Source organism: Balaenoptera borealis (assembly GCF_965194805.1).
Source record: "Balaenoptera borealis genome assembly, chromosome: 15".
Lineage (NCBI taxonomy): Eukaryota > Metazoa > Chordata > Mammalia > Artiodactyla > Balaenopteridae > Balaenoptera > Balaenoptera borealis.
The window spans coordinates 32,270,046-32,284,476 of record NC_138871.1 but is presented as its reverse complement, the minus strand read 5'-3'; the positions used below and the strand labels follow the sequence as shown (position 1 = coordinate 32,284,476).

Here is a 14,431-nt window from a genome sequence, read left to right as displayed (position 1 = left end):
TGGAGCACCAAGAGCCTTTCATCCACACAGCTCAGAATATAAGGGAGAAAAAAATAGAAAGATAAAAAGAGGATAAAATAAAATAAAATAAAGCTATTATAATAAAAAATAAGAAAAAAAAATTATTAAGAGTAAATGTATTCAGAAAAAAATTTTTTTAATTTTTAGAAATAGATTTATTAATTTTTTATAGTAAAAAATAAGAAAAAGATTTTTAAGAAAAAAATTTATTAAGAAAAAAATTTTTAATTTTTTAAAATAAAAAATATGAAAAAACTTATTAAAAATTTTTTTAATTTCTAAAAATAGAAAATACGGAAAAAATTATTAAGAAAGCATATATTAGGAAAAAAAATTTTTTTAAGTAAAAAAAAAAAAAAAAAAAAATGGACGGACCTAACCCTAGGACTGATGGTGAAAGCAAAGCTATACAGACAAAATCTCACCCAAAAGCATACACATATACCCTCACAAAAAAAGGAAAAGGGGAAATTAATATATCCTGCTCCTAAAGTCCACCTTTTGAATTTGGGATGATTCGTTGTCTATTCAGGTATTCAACAGATGCAGGCACATCAAGTTGTTTGTGGAGCTTTAATCCGCTGCTTCTGAGGCTGCTGGGGGAGATTTCCCTTTCTCTTCTTTGTTCATACAGCTCCCAGCGTTCAGCTTTGGATTTGGACCCGCCTCTGCATGTACGTTGCCTGAGGGCGTCCGTTCCCCACCCAGACAGAAGGGGGTTAAAGGAGCAGCTGCTTCGGGGGCTCTGGCTCACTCAGGCCGGGGGAGGGAGCGGTATGGAGGAGGCGGGGCGAGCCTGCGGCGTCAGAGGCGTCGTGACGTTGCAGCAGCCTGAGGCGCGCCGTGTGTTCTCCCGGGGAAGTTGTCCCTGGATCACGGGAGCCTGGCAGTGGCGAGCTGCACCGGCTCCCGGGAGGGGCGGTGTGGAGAGTGACCTGGGCTCGCACACAGGCTTCTTGGTGGAGGCAGCAGCAGCCTTAGCGTTTCCTACCAGTCTCTGGGGTCCGCGCTGTTAGCCGCGGCTCGCGCCCGCCTCTGGAGTTTGTCTAGGCGGCGCTCTGAATCCCCTCTCCTTGCGCGCCGCGAAACAAAGAGGCAAGAAAAAGTCTCTTGCCTCTTCGGCGGCTGCAGACCTCCTCTCCGGCTCCCTCCCGGCTCGCCGCGGCACGCCAACCCCTTCAGGCTGTGTTCACGCCGCCAACCCCAGTCCTCTCCCTGCGATCCGACCGAAGCCCGCACCTCAGCTCCCAGCCCCGCCTGCCCCAGCGGGTGAGCACACAAGCCTCTCAGGCTGGTGAGCGCTGCTCGGCGCTGAGCCTCTGTGCGGGAATCTCTCCGTTTTTCCCTCTGTGCCCCTGTTGCTGTGGGATCCGCGCTGATAGCCGCGCGGCTCGCACCCGTCTCTGGATTTCGTTTAGGCAGCGCTCTGAATCCCCTCTCCTTGCGCGCCGCGAAACAAAGAGGCAAGAAAAGTCTCTTGCCTCTTCGGCAGCTGCAGACTTTTTCCCGGACTCCCTCCCGGCTAGCACCAAAGCCCGAGCCTCAGCTCCCAGCCCCCGCCCGCCCCAGCGAGTGAGCAGACAAGCCTCTCGGGCTGGTGAGTGCTGGTTGGCGCCGAGCCTCTGTGCGGGAGTCTCTCCGCTTTGCCCTCCGCACCCCTGTGGCTGCGCTCTCCTCCGCGGCTCCGAAGCTTTCCCCCTCTGCCACCAGCAGTCTCTGCCCGCAAAGGGGCTTCCTAGTGCCTGGAAACCTTTCCTCCTTCACGGCTCCCTCCCACTGGCACAGGTCCCGTCCCTATTCTTTTGTCTCTGTTATTTCTTTTTTCTTTTACCCTACCCAAGTACGTGGGGATTTTCTTGCCTTTTGGGAGGTCTGACGTCTTCTGCCAGCGTTCAGTGGGTGTTCTGTAGGAGCAGTTCCACGTGTAGATGTATTTCTACTGTATCTGTGGGAAGGAAGGTGATCTCCGCGTCTTACTCTTCCGCCATCTTGCCCCTCTCCTATAAATAAGTTTTATGTATTTATTTATTTATTTTTAAATAAGTTTTATTTAAAACAACCCATCACTTTCCAATTATTTTACTACATTTTACTATTATATATGGTCTCTTATGTCTGTGTGGTGGAAATACTATATAATGGTGTACTACTGCCTACTTATTCCCAGCTCCAAGTTCAGTGACACCACATAAGTAAGTTGAAATTGGTCATGTTGGAAATATTTTCACCAAAGAAATGGAGACAAACCAGGGTTTTCTTTCCCTGGAGAGCCGGCTGTTAGTTTATTAGCACACCCCTGGTCTCCTCATGTCTCGCTGGTGGAGCAGGGTTGGAGTAAGCTTGTAGGGATAAAGCACCAGCTACTTGGGATCTTCCAGCCAGACTTTCCTGAATTGAATTCTAGCTCTTTCCAAATAGCCATGTCATTGGGTGTTTTCCCCATGCCTAAAAAAGAAGACGTGATGGCTAAGTTTAGTGGGTAGGAAACCGGATGAGTCATATAGTAAGCGAGTGACTTTAACCTCCTGGGCAAGAGTTTCCTTAACTGGAACATGAAAGGGGTGGGAGAAAAACTAGTAGAAATAGAATAAAGCACTTATTCTAGCAATGGGGAAGAGAGACTTTTTAAAAAAGTTTTCATTATGGACTTTTCCCCACATATACCCAAAGTGGGGGAACAGTAAAATGAAGCCCCATATACCTGTTCCTCACGCAGCTCAACAATTATCAACATTTCACCAAAAAAGAGACTTTTCTAACCATTGAAGTAATAATAAGAGGGAAGAGTACGAAGGAAAAGATGGGAAGAGTACAAAGTACAAAGGTATGATTTACAATTTTTCTTCCGAATTTTGACTATACTAAAAGGAGAATATGAAATTGGAAAGATACATAATAAATTCTTGATATAAAATATTAAACTTTATAATATATTTGTAATTTCTAGAAATGTGTTAGTGAAGCACCAAGATCCCCAAAATGGGCAAAAAATGCAAAGAAATAATTCACAAAGAAGGATACAAGTGGAAAAAGAGAAGAGAGTGTTCCTGCTGCTCATTCAAAAAAGCAAGTTAGGGCTTCCCTGGTGCCGCAGTGGTTGAGAGTCTGCCTGCCAATGCAGGGGACACGGGTTCGAGCCCTCGTCTGGGAAGATCCCACATGCCGCGGAGCAACTAGGCCCGTGAGCCACAACTACTGAGCCTGCGCGTCTGGAGCCTGTGCTCTGCAACAAGCAAGGCCGCGATAGTGAGAGGCCCGTGCACCACGATGAGGAATGGCCCCCGCTTGCCACAACTAGAGAAAGCCCTCACACGGAAACGAAGACCCAACACAGCCAAAAATAAATAAATAAAATAAAGAATTATTTAAAAATTGCAAATTTAAAAAAAAAAGCAAGTTAAACCAACGATAAGGTTCAATACTACACCTCCTAAATATTAAATTATAAATAAATAGTAAATAAATAAATAAAGCAAGCAAACAAGCTTATGGCTGGCTGGGATTTGGATATCCTTTTAAATTTGGAGGATAACTGGAAATATAATTATCAGATATCACAAGGAATAGGTCCAAAGAAGAATAAAATCTACAATGCTAACTCTAAAGATTGTAGTCATAGCATAAAAAAAACCTGAACAGGGACTTCCCTGGTGGTGCAGTGGTTAAGAATCCGCCTGCCAATACAGGGGACACGGGTTCGATCCCTGGTCCAGGAAGATCCCACATGCCTCAGAGCAACTAAGCCCGTGTGCCACAACTACTGAAGCCTGCACTCTAGAGCCCAACTACTGAGCCCAAGTGCAGCCAAAAATAAATAAATAAAATAAATAAATTTATTTAAAAAAAACCAAAAACCTGAACAACCAATAGTAGAGGGACATTGAATAAATTATATCAATACAGTGGAAGAATATAAATTTAGTAAAATAATAAATATGATTGTGTAGAATTAGGAAAATTAAGAGGAGAGAGTAGAACATAAAATGATATACATACTGTGATTACAACTGTGCTAAAAGATTGGAACAAACAGTAAGTGAAAGTTGATGGTAAGTTTACATTTTCTTTAAATGACCTTTTCAATACTTAAAGTTGACTTAATAATTTACAAAATAAAATCAAAGGGGGAAATAGATGTGATTACTTAAGACCTTATAGTCTCTAAAATTCTATGAAAGTTGATCTTTTCCATTTGTAGGAAAGATCAATAATTTTTAGCACTGCACTGGAAGATTCTACCTCTGCCCACATTCTCACTGGGTTTGGGAAACAAGTTTATCAGACCATGCAGGCAACTTAAATAATAACAACTGGAGGGAAAGAGAGGTGACAAATAAAATTAATGCTAACTATCCTGGGTCCATACATCATTGTTACAATTACAAAATCCTGAGGTTGCTAAAACAGAAATAAAACCGAATAATGAATTTTCTGCCACGTACATTTTATAGTAAATAAAGGTTATTTTTTAAAAGCTACCCAGTATTTTCTGTTTTATCTTTTCTGTGATCTCTTAAGGTGTTTTTTTATTATTTATTTTTTTGGCTTCGTTGGGTCTTAGTTGCAGCATGCTCTGGGGTTGTTGTTGATGCACGCGGGGTCTTTCATTGCAGCTCCCGGGCTTCCCTCTAGTTGTGGTGCGGGGGTTTTCTCTTCTCAAATTGTGGCGCGTGGACTCCAGAGTGCGTGGGCTCTGTAGTTTGCAGCTCGTGGGCTCTCTAGTTGAGGTGCTGTGAGCTCAGTAGTTGTGGCGCATGGGCTTAGTTGCCCCGCGGCATGTGGGATCTTAGTTCCCCGACCAGGGGTCAAACCCACGTCCCCTGCATTGTAAGGTGGATTCTTTACCACTGGACCACCAGGGAAGTCCCTTTTAAGGTGTTAATATGAGATTTTTTATGATCTCTGCAGATAGTCTCCATGTTTTTTAGAAGGACTCCTGCTGGAGGATTTATTTTTATGGGGGAAAAAATAGTTGAATCCAAACAGTAGTGAAAAGAATATTATTTAGATATGATTTGGTAAGCCCTCTTAAATACACATGAGTGTTTTAAAAATAAAATCTCCTGCCACGGGACTTCCCAGGTGGAGCAGTGGTTAAGAATCCGCCTGCCAATGCAGGGGACACAGGTTCGAGCCCTGGTCTGGGAAGATCCCACATGCTGCGGAGCAACTAAGCCCGTGCGCCACAACTACTGAGCCCGTGAGCCGCAAGTACTGAAGCCCGCGCACCTAGAGGCCTTGCTCTGCAACAAGAGAAGCCACTGCAATGAGAAGCCCACGCACCGCAACGACGAGTAGCCCCCGCTCGCCACAACTAGAGAAAGCCGGCGCGCAGCAATGAAGACCAAACGCAGCCAAAAATAAATTTAAAAAAAAAAGTCACTGTTTTTCAAAAGTAAATTTCTTATAAAATTAAACCAAAAAAAAAAAATCTCTTGCCACTCGGGAGGGAGGAAAAGGGTGATCATAGAAAATTAATCTCGGCCTTGATGTGCTGAATACAGAATATTTAAGCCAAAATCTTCAGTCTCAAAGGATTTCTTGATGTTATTATGCTAATCATTTTCTCCTCCTATTTAGAATGTATTCTTCTGCCAATGGTTCCCTGAATGTTTCTTATGAATAATTAAGTGGGTTATTTTCAGGGATAAGCTTTGCCTTTAAATATTGTGAGGCTTTTGTTCTTTTGTCATAGACCCATAATGTGTTTTTCTTTCTTTTTTTTAACAAATGGGGAAATTAAGGCACCAAGAAGATAAATAATTTTCTTGGTGAGATCTAAAAGAGATAATCTAAAAAAAAAAAAAAAAAAGAGAGATAATCTGAGATAATCATTCACATAAAGTGTTTAGAACAGTGTCTGACACATTATAAGTGCTCAACAATAGCTATCATAATTATTATTACACAAGGTATGTAATAGAAATATAAAGTGAGCCACAAATGTAGGTTTGAATTATCTAGTAGCCACATTTTAAAAAATAAAAAGATACAGGTGAAATTAATAATATCAATTATCTTACCCAATAGATTCAAAGTATTATCATTTCAATGTATAATCAGTGTAAGAAATGATTAATGAGATATTTTACAGTATTCTTTTCGTACTAAGTCTTAAGAAACCGGTGTGTATTTTATACTGACAGAACATATGAATTCTATTGCTGAAGTTTCATCAGAAATACTTGATCTGTATTTAGATTTAATAAAATTTAGTTTTCATGTAGATTCACATACTCACATTATTTCAACCACACATAAAAGTTTTCCAAAAAACTTAAGTACCAAAAAATAATTTTCCTTTAATATTTGCATCCACATTGAAAAAACTGGTTCCTCTTTTTTAGAATTGATTTGACTTTAAAATGAAAAGCATATCACTTTTAAAACTGCACCTGTCCTAGTTAATTCACTAACTCTTATGCCAATTGAATCTCTTTTTCCTTACTGTGCCAGTCATAATGCTTCTGCCTCTCCTCTCAATTCCACATCAGTAAGCTGCCTTCATTTAAAATTTTTAAATGTGTCCATGGTTATTTTTTCACACTAGAAAATGTTATAATTAAAATAAGTATTTAAATGTGATTACAAATTACAATTTACATAGATATCACTGTAATTCATGCTGTCTGCAAGACATATTCAAATAAACACATTAAAAATGTTGCATCAATCCATAGATAGTATCAGTCAAAGTGAATCCATCCGTGGACACCAAGTGGATTGGCGGTGTGATTAGATGTAAAACTAGAACAGATGCAACGTGCCTGACATGCGCACTGCACAGTGCAATGGTTAAAGTGAAGTGTGACCCCACCAAAACATTGCAGCTGTGTGTTATGGAAAAATATCTTATACTGCCTCAATTTAAAACTTTAAACTTAATTAAAATTAAACAAAATTTAAAGTTATTTTCTCTGTCACACTAGCTGCATTTCAGTTACTCATAACCGCTTGTGGCTTGTGGCTGTGGCGTTGCACGGCACGGGTATAGACTGTGTCTGTCAAGGATAGGGTGGACGGGACACTTTGGTCCCATCCTGTGCACCTTTTTGTGTTGGCATCAGCTTTAAGCAGGAGAGAAGGTTGTTTGTACAGTGCCTGATCGAATTCCCACCTCTAGCTGGTTTTCTCTTTGTTTCTTTCTGCGTCTCCGAGGTAGCATCTTTTCCTACCCCCAATGCCCAGTTCTCTGATATATAAATGATGCATTTCCGCCAGGGTTCTTTTCACTGGTCACCTTTCCCTGCATCTACTCTGCCTCTTGTCTGGTTTGGGGATGAGTAGGGTCAATTAAGGGTCCACCTCACAGCTTCTCAACTCAGGTGGCTGGGCTGGGCTTTTCTGGATGGATCCCCACATCAGACAGCTGACGGAGGCGTGTAACCCGTCTCCCCACTACCTCCCTCTCTGTGTCTCTCTCTCTCTCTCTCTCACACACACACACACACACACACACACACACACACTCACTCCATCTGCCTCAAGTTAGTTTCAGTTCCTCTCAGCTTCTGACATTGTCTCATGTCAGTCCTAGAGCTTTGGGTTTTGTCACGGAGTTTCTTCCATTGCCTCCCCGTGCCTTCATGAGTTTTATTTTTTAATTTAATTTAATTTTTTTTAATACAGCAGGTTCTTATTAGTTACCTATTTTATACATATTAGTGTATACATGTCAATCCCAATCTCCCAATTCATCCTACCACCGCCCCCCCTTCGTGAGGTTTTTAATGAAAAAACTGGGAGAGGCGGCATCAGAAATAGCAAGTTCCCTGTGTGAATCAGGCATCCACTGTGGGAGAATTTTAACAGTTCTGTTTTTGTATTCTTCTTTCAGAGTCAGCTTGAACTCTGGAAAGATTTGGAAATAGAACCCTGCGCTGGCCCACTGAGGGAGTGTCTGATCCAGGGGGGAGTGGAATTGCCCACAGAGCTAGATCTTGCATATTTGCAGGGCGTGGAGGTGCCAGAAGAAAATGTGACATTTAAGAGAGCAGTGTTTATTCTCTGCTCGCTTCCAGATCTACAAGGTTGAAGCAGTGTAAATCTGTGAAGGAAAACCTAGTTGCTTTTCCTGTTCATTTAGGAAGAGTGTTTTCTTCCCTCGTGGCGAACAGAAGTGGTGGTATTGGTAAGGAAAGGCCTGGGCTGCATAATACCTGTTTTCCTACCTACAGGCAAACAAACCCTAGCAGGACAAGAGGACGCCTGGCCACGTCAGGCTTTCTCACAGCCTCTTTACCGGTCACTCCCCTCCAGTACTATAGTTTCTCATTCGGGTCCCGTCTGTCTCCTCCCTTCCTTCATCACAAGGATTTTGTAAAGAACGATGGAGTGGATTTTAGTTTCTCTGGGAAAGATTGTAAGAGAAAGGCCAGATGTTAGATTCAGGGTTATTTTTTCTGTTGAGGTGCTCCCCTTGTTTACCCTTAAGACTTATGATGGCTGAGACAAGACAGGAGATCAAGAGTACTGGTCAACCTTGAAATTTGGGTCTCAGGATATGCGGCCTGTTGTTTGTGATTCATAAGGAGGGGTCCGGGTAACCCAGGTGCAGATGGACATACAGAAGCTCTGGTGATAGAAGAGACAAGAACTGGAGATCAGCACCAGTAACTTGTGATCATCCTAGGTGAACAGCTAGTGGTGTTCCTGTCTTAGAGTCTTACTTACCTGGAATAGTTTACTTATGGTATTTCTGAAGGGGAACATGGAATTAAGTGACCTTTCACATTTCCTTGAGGGCCTCTAATTCTAAAATAACTCGGAAAATGGATCGGGAAAACAGTATAACCTGTGGCAAAGCTTAACTATGCAGAACAGATTTTTCTCTTTGAATAGTTGTTATCCCTGAGGAGCCATGGTTTTACCCGTGATGCTGTGCAAAAGCCGTATAGATTTTTGGATTCCACTGAGTTGGACTTTGCCTTTGAGTGGGTATTGCTAAATGAACGAGAACAGCAGCAGGCTTCCCCTGAGAGGCCACTGTCAGCCTACAAAGCTGTATAGGTGTGTGTTATCTTAATCATATACTTTTGACTGTAGACATGTTTACTATCTTATTGAAGTATAATTTACATACAATAAAATGCACAGATCTTAAGTGCTTAGTTCAAGGAGGTTTGCTTTTTTTTTAAGGAGTTCACTTTTAAAAAATTATTTTTTAAAAATTGTGGTAAAATACACGTAAGATAAAGAAGATGTGGTACATGTATACAATGGGATATTACTAAGCCATAAAAAGAAATGAAATTGGGTTATTTGTAGAGACGTGGATGGATCTAGAGACTGTCATACAGAGTGAAGTAAGTCAGAAAGAGAAAAATATCGTATATTAACGCATATATGTGGAACCTAGAAAAATGGTACAGATGAACCGGTTTGCAGGGCAGAAATAGAGACACAGATGCAGAGAACAAACATATGGACACCAAGTGGGGAAAGCAGGGTGGGGTGGTGGTGGGATGAATTGGGAGATGGGGATTGACATATATACACTAATATGTATAAAATAGATAACTAATAAGAACCTGCTGTATAAAAAAATAAAATTCAATTTTTATTGGAAAAAAATTATTTTTAAAAAATTGTGGTAAAATACACGTAAGGTAAAAGTTACCATCCTAACTATTTTTAAGGGTTCAGTTCAGTGGCATTCAGTGCATTTACATTGTTTTGCAACTATCACCACCACTCTTTTCATCTTGCGGAACTGCAACTCTGTACCCACTAAACCATAACTCCTTTTCCTCCCTTTCTCTCACCCCCTGGCACTACCATTCTACCTTCTGTTTTATGAGTTTGACTAAGTACCTAGTATAAGTGGAATCATACAGTATTGATCTTTTTGTGTCTGGCTTATTTCACTTAGCGTAATGTCCTCAAGGTCCATCCATGTTGTGGCATATGTCAAATTTCCTTTCTTTTTAAGGCTGAATAATAGTCCATTGTGTGTACGTACCACATTGTGTTTATCCATTCATCTGTCAGTTGACACATGGGTTGCTTCCATCTTTTGGCTATTTTGAATAATGCTGCTGTGAACATGGATATACAAATATCTCTTTCAGTCCCTGCTTTCAATGTTTTTGAAAGATACATATATATATCCAGATTGTATATACCTAGAGTACATATACCCATAAGTGGAATTGCTGGATCACATAGTAATTACGCTATTTTTAACTTTTCAAGGAACCACCGTGCTGTTTTCCAAAGTGGCTGTACTATTTTACACTCCTGCCAGCAGCACACAAGGGATCCGGTTTCTCCACATCTTCACTGACGCTTGTTATTTTCTGTTTTGTTTTGTTTTTGTTTTTGTTTTTTGGCTGCAACACGCGGGATCTTAGTTCCCTGACCAGGGATCGAACCCGCGCCCTCTGCAGTGGAAGCACAGAGTCTTAACCACTGGACTGCCAGGGAAGTCCCATTTTGTTTTGTTTTAATAGTAGCCATCCTAATGGGTGTGAGGTGAGTTCAATGAGTTTTGACAAATGTATGCAGCTGGGTACCACTGCCCCAGTCAAGATAAGGAACATTTCAGTCACCCCCTAAAGTTCCTTTCCTCATGTTCCTGGGCAGGTATATCCCCTCTGCCTCACCACCACCCACCAACCCCTGACCCTAGGCAACCATTTTTGTGCTTTCTGGCATTATACATTAGCTTTGTTTTTTCTAGAATTTCATATAAATTTCATATAAACACTTTATTTGGCTTCATTCACTCAGAATAATATTTTAGAGATTCATCCATGTTATCACTATATCAGTAGTTTACTGAATAGTATTCCATTGCATGAATATTCTGCAATTTGTTTATCCATTTATCTGTTGATGGACATTTGAGCTGTCTCCAGTTTGGAGCAGTTGTGAATAAGGCTCATGTGAACACTCTTGCCCAAGTTTTTTTGTGGATATGGGTTTTCACTTATCTTGGGTAAATAAGAGATGGAATCCTGAGTCAAAGGGTCGATTCACGTTTAACCTTATTAGAAACTGCCGAATAGTTCTCTCAAGTTCGCAGTGTTTGAAGGTTTCAGTTGCTCTATATCTTCTCTAACATTTAATGGTGTCCGGTTTTTGTTTTCCTTTTTTTTTTTTTAACCATTTTAGGGGATGTGAAATGGTATCTCATTGTGGTTTTAATTTGTATTTTCTGCATAGCCAATAACAAGCATGTTTTCGTATACTTATTGATCATTCATATATCTTTTGTGAAGTGTCTGTTCAAGTCTTTTGCCCATTTAAAAAATTGCCTTGTTCATCCTTGTGTTATGATTTTTAGTTCTTTATATATTCTTGATTCAAGTCCTTTGTCAGATGTATGTGCAGTGAATATTTTTCCCCAATCTATGGCTCTTCTGTTAATTTTCTTAATAGTGTCTTTTATTGAGCAAACCTTTTTTATTTTGATGAATCTTGTCAATATTGGCTTTTATGGCTAGTGCTTTTTTGTGTCCTATCTAAGGAATCTCTGCCTACTTCAGGGTGGAGAATATATTCTCCTATGTGGGTGAAAAATAAACCCCAGTGGGACTGTGGCGTTGGCTGCACCACCCTCAGATTTGGACCTTCCCATGGCTGTTTCCCATCAGAGGGATGGCACGGATTCTCCTGTACTAGTGTGAACCTGTCCCACCCATGCTGCCAGCACCTGCCAGACCTTGGGTCAGTGAATGAATCCAACACATTATTACCATGCATGTTACCCAGAGGCAAACCCACCACTTACCTGTAGACAGGGCTATCTCATGTCTACATGAAGGGGTAGGCTGGGCGCTCGCTGTAGTCTCCTCTACCCTTAAAATCCAACAGTGGTGGAAATGAGCTCTTTCTGGGGCAGGCATTTCCGCTCCATTTCTACTCCCGCTTTCTTTGTGTACTTACATCATGGCCTTGGATTGCTCTCTCACCTGTGGTTTGCTAGACGTTTTGATCTGAAACGGGGGAAAATCAACTCTGGGAGATCAAAAGAATAGTTGTGATTTAATTCTGGAGGGGCGCTGCCTCTAATAGCATAAGTAAACTGCCATCTGGGGCTTGAGAAAACATGTCAGAGCTGCGCCAAACCCATGTTAGACTTTGAATGAAAGCCCATGCTGTTTTCGGTTCGTAGCATAAGCCGGAAGAGCTATTTCTAGCATCCCTTCTTTCTCTCCCTACTGGTGTACACTGGAGAGTCTAAATATTGCTGGCATTAGGATAAACATAACCAAATGGGTCCATTATTTCAAACCTTTGACACTGGACTCAAACTATCCCAAGGGTGTGATGCATCAGTCAGTCTCTGAAGCAGGCTGCACTTGGGGTACTTTCATATTGTGGTTGGAACCCCTGCACTGAGTACAGGATTCTGGGCCCTGTTATGGGGGGAGCGGCACAGAATGTGCCTGGATGGACTCCTTATGTCCCTCTCAGCTGGAAATGGCACAACTCTGGCCACGTGTCAGCTCCAAGAGACACTGTCACAGAGCCACGTTGCCTTGTTCTCCCACTGGAAAGGCTGGACGGCTGAACTAGGGCAGGGGCGTGTGGGGTTAGAAATGTGGTCTCTTCAAATAGCCAGCAGTCTTGTAATCAACACTGTTGACTGGGAGCTGTCTGCCAGTCAAAGTGTGGTCTAGTTTCCAGTGGATAAGTCTGGGAGAGGAATGTTTTTGTTGTTGTTTTGTTTTGCATCCAGCTTGTTAAAGACATGAAGAAGGAGAAAGCATTTAGCTCAGCAAAAGATGTGACAATTTAAAGTTTTGATTCCATTATTACTCTAAAAGCTTCTAGCATTACGCCTGGCCTAATGCATAATGGTACACGTGTGTACACATGCCTGCATTTAACATGGTATAGTATAAAGGTCTCTAGGGTCACGGCTGTGACTGAAAACACAGCTCCTACCACCCACTACATGAGTGACTTTGAGCATCATGCTTAACTTTTCTAAAATTTAAGTTATCATGCCCAGTTCACTGGACAATGAGAAGGCGAAAAGGTAGACTATTGATAAAGGACCTAGGCACTCAGTATAACTAAATGGTCAACAAATATTTATTTGAAAATAAAGTCCCTCCAGCTCCAGCACACATGGCAAGGAATACAAGGCCAGCTTTCCTGCTGCTGAGCCACTGAGCAGTGGCAGAGGCTGTCCCACGGAGGAGTGAGCCCCAGGACCAGAGGGAGGAGATTAAAGGCTGGGAGATGAGGCTTCGGAAAGGTTGTAGAGTCCTTGCAATGGGAAGGAAGTTCAGCAGAGTTCTCGCCAACCACCCCCAGGATTTTTTTTACTCATAGGCTACTCTTGAACAGACAAGGCACAGGGGATAATTTTCTGTATGAAGGGAATAGATGGGGTGATGAAGATGTGCCTTTTAACACCTAGAATGGTACCTGGCCTGGGGCAGGCATTCAGATCATATTTGTTGAATGAATGAGCATGAAACATCAGTGAAACTATCCTATCAGTTCCATGATTGAGAGCAATAATTGGTGTTACCAGTGCATCAGCTTCTTGTTTCTACGGTCACTAGCCTGAGAGGATGAGGGGAATCCAAACAGTTTGTCTGCAATTAAAAGGCAGAATACTTTTAAAACACCACCAACAACAACAAAAAAAACAGCCAACCAGAATTCCAAAGATCTCCAGTCCACAGGAAGCATTTGGAGTCACTCAGATAACGAAAGAAAATTACTTAGGAAAATGTGAAGCCTTATACTATGGAAGATGAATACAGTACCCAGAGAAACACTCATAAAATTTATTAGACTATGCGTTGATTTGTGCCCTGCTTGAAGCTTGTGCCTGGGGACACTGAGGTATTATGTGAAGTAGAAAAGACATGTAGCAAAGCAAGCATTGAACTAAGAGTGCAGGGCCCAACCAGCTCTCCAGCAATCATTAAGGCCACCTCATTGCTCTTTTTATTTTTCTAATCTTATCTCTTAATACAATATAGAACTCACCATAGCCAGCTTTCATTATTATATCACCCAGTTGGTTTGTAAAGTGGAGATAATATCATGACTCCAAAGGTTACTGGGTAGATTAAGATCATGTAGAGGAGTGTTTAATAAATGTTCCTTCCCTCCTTCTCCCTGCCTTTTGGACAAAGGAATCAGAGTAGAAAACTTTAATAGACTTTGGCATGATGTGGGAATGGTAGAGAAGTAGTGGGGATGTTTTAAATTATATGTAAAACCTGTGTTTTTTAATTATTTGTGGATTGAAATTATTATTACTGTTCCCAACAATGCTATGAATAAGTGGCTAAAATTTGGACAAAAGACTGTTAATAAGTTACTTGCCAGATGATGGGTTGGAATAGATTCTTCCCTGTAATTGCTTAGAAAATAGGTTTCCAACTTTCCATTCATTTAGCTTGCACACTTTGCCTTGGATTAAATGTTTGAAAATGAA

General features: G+C 41.4%; 1 protein-coding gene across 5 annotated transcripts in view; it reads left to right on the top strand.

The window, feature by feature from the left end:
- ANXA4 (annexin A4) overlaps positions 1-14,431 on the top strand; it is an 81,978-nt gene that overhangs the window by 16,223 nt on the left and 51,324 nt on the right. Inside the window, exon 2 of one of the 5 annotated variants that reach the window (XM_082356407.1) lies at positions 7,859-8,152. The exons of 3 other annotated variants lie outside the window; for them this stretch is intronic. The gene's annotated coding sequence lies outside the window, so the exon portion shown is untranslated. Of the gene's footprint in view, positions 1-7,858; positions 8,153-10,246; positions 10,495-14,431 lie in introns of those variants that run through there. One more of the 5 variants, XM_082356408.1, reaches the window with a different exon arrangement.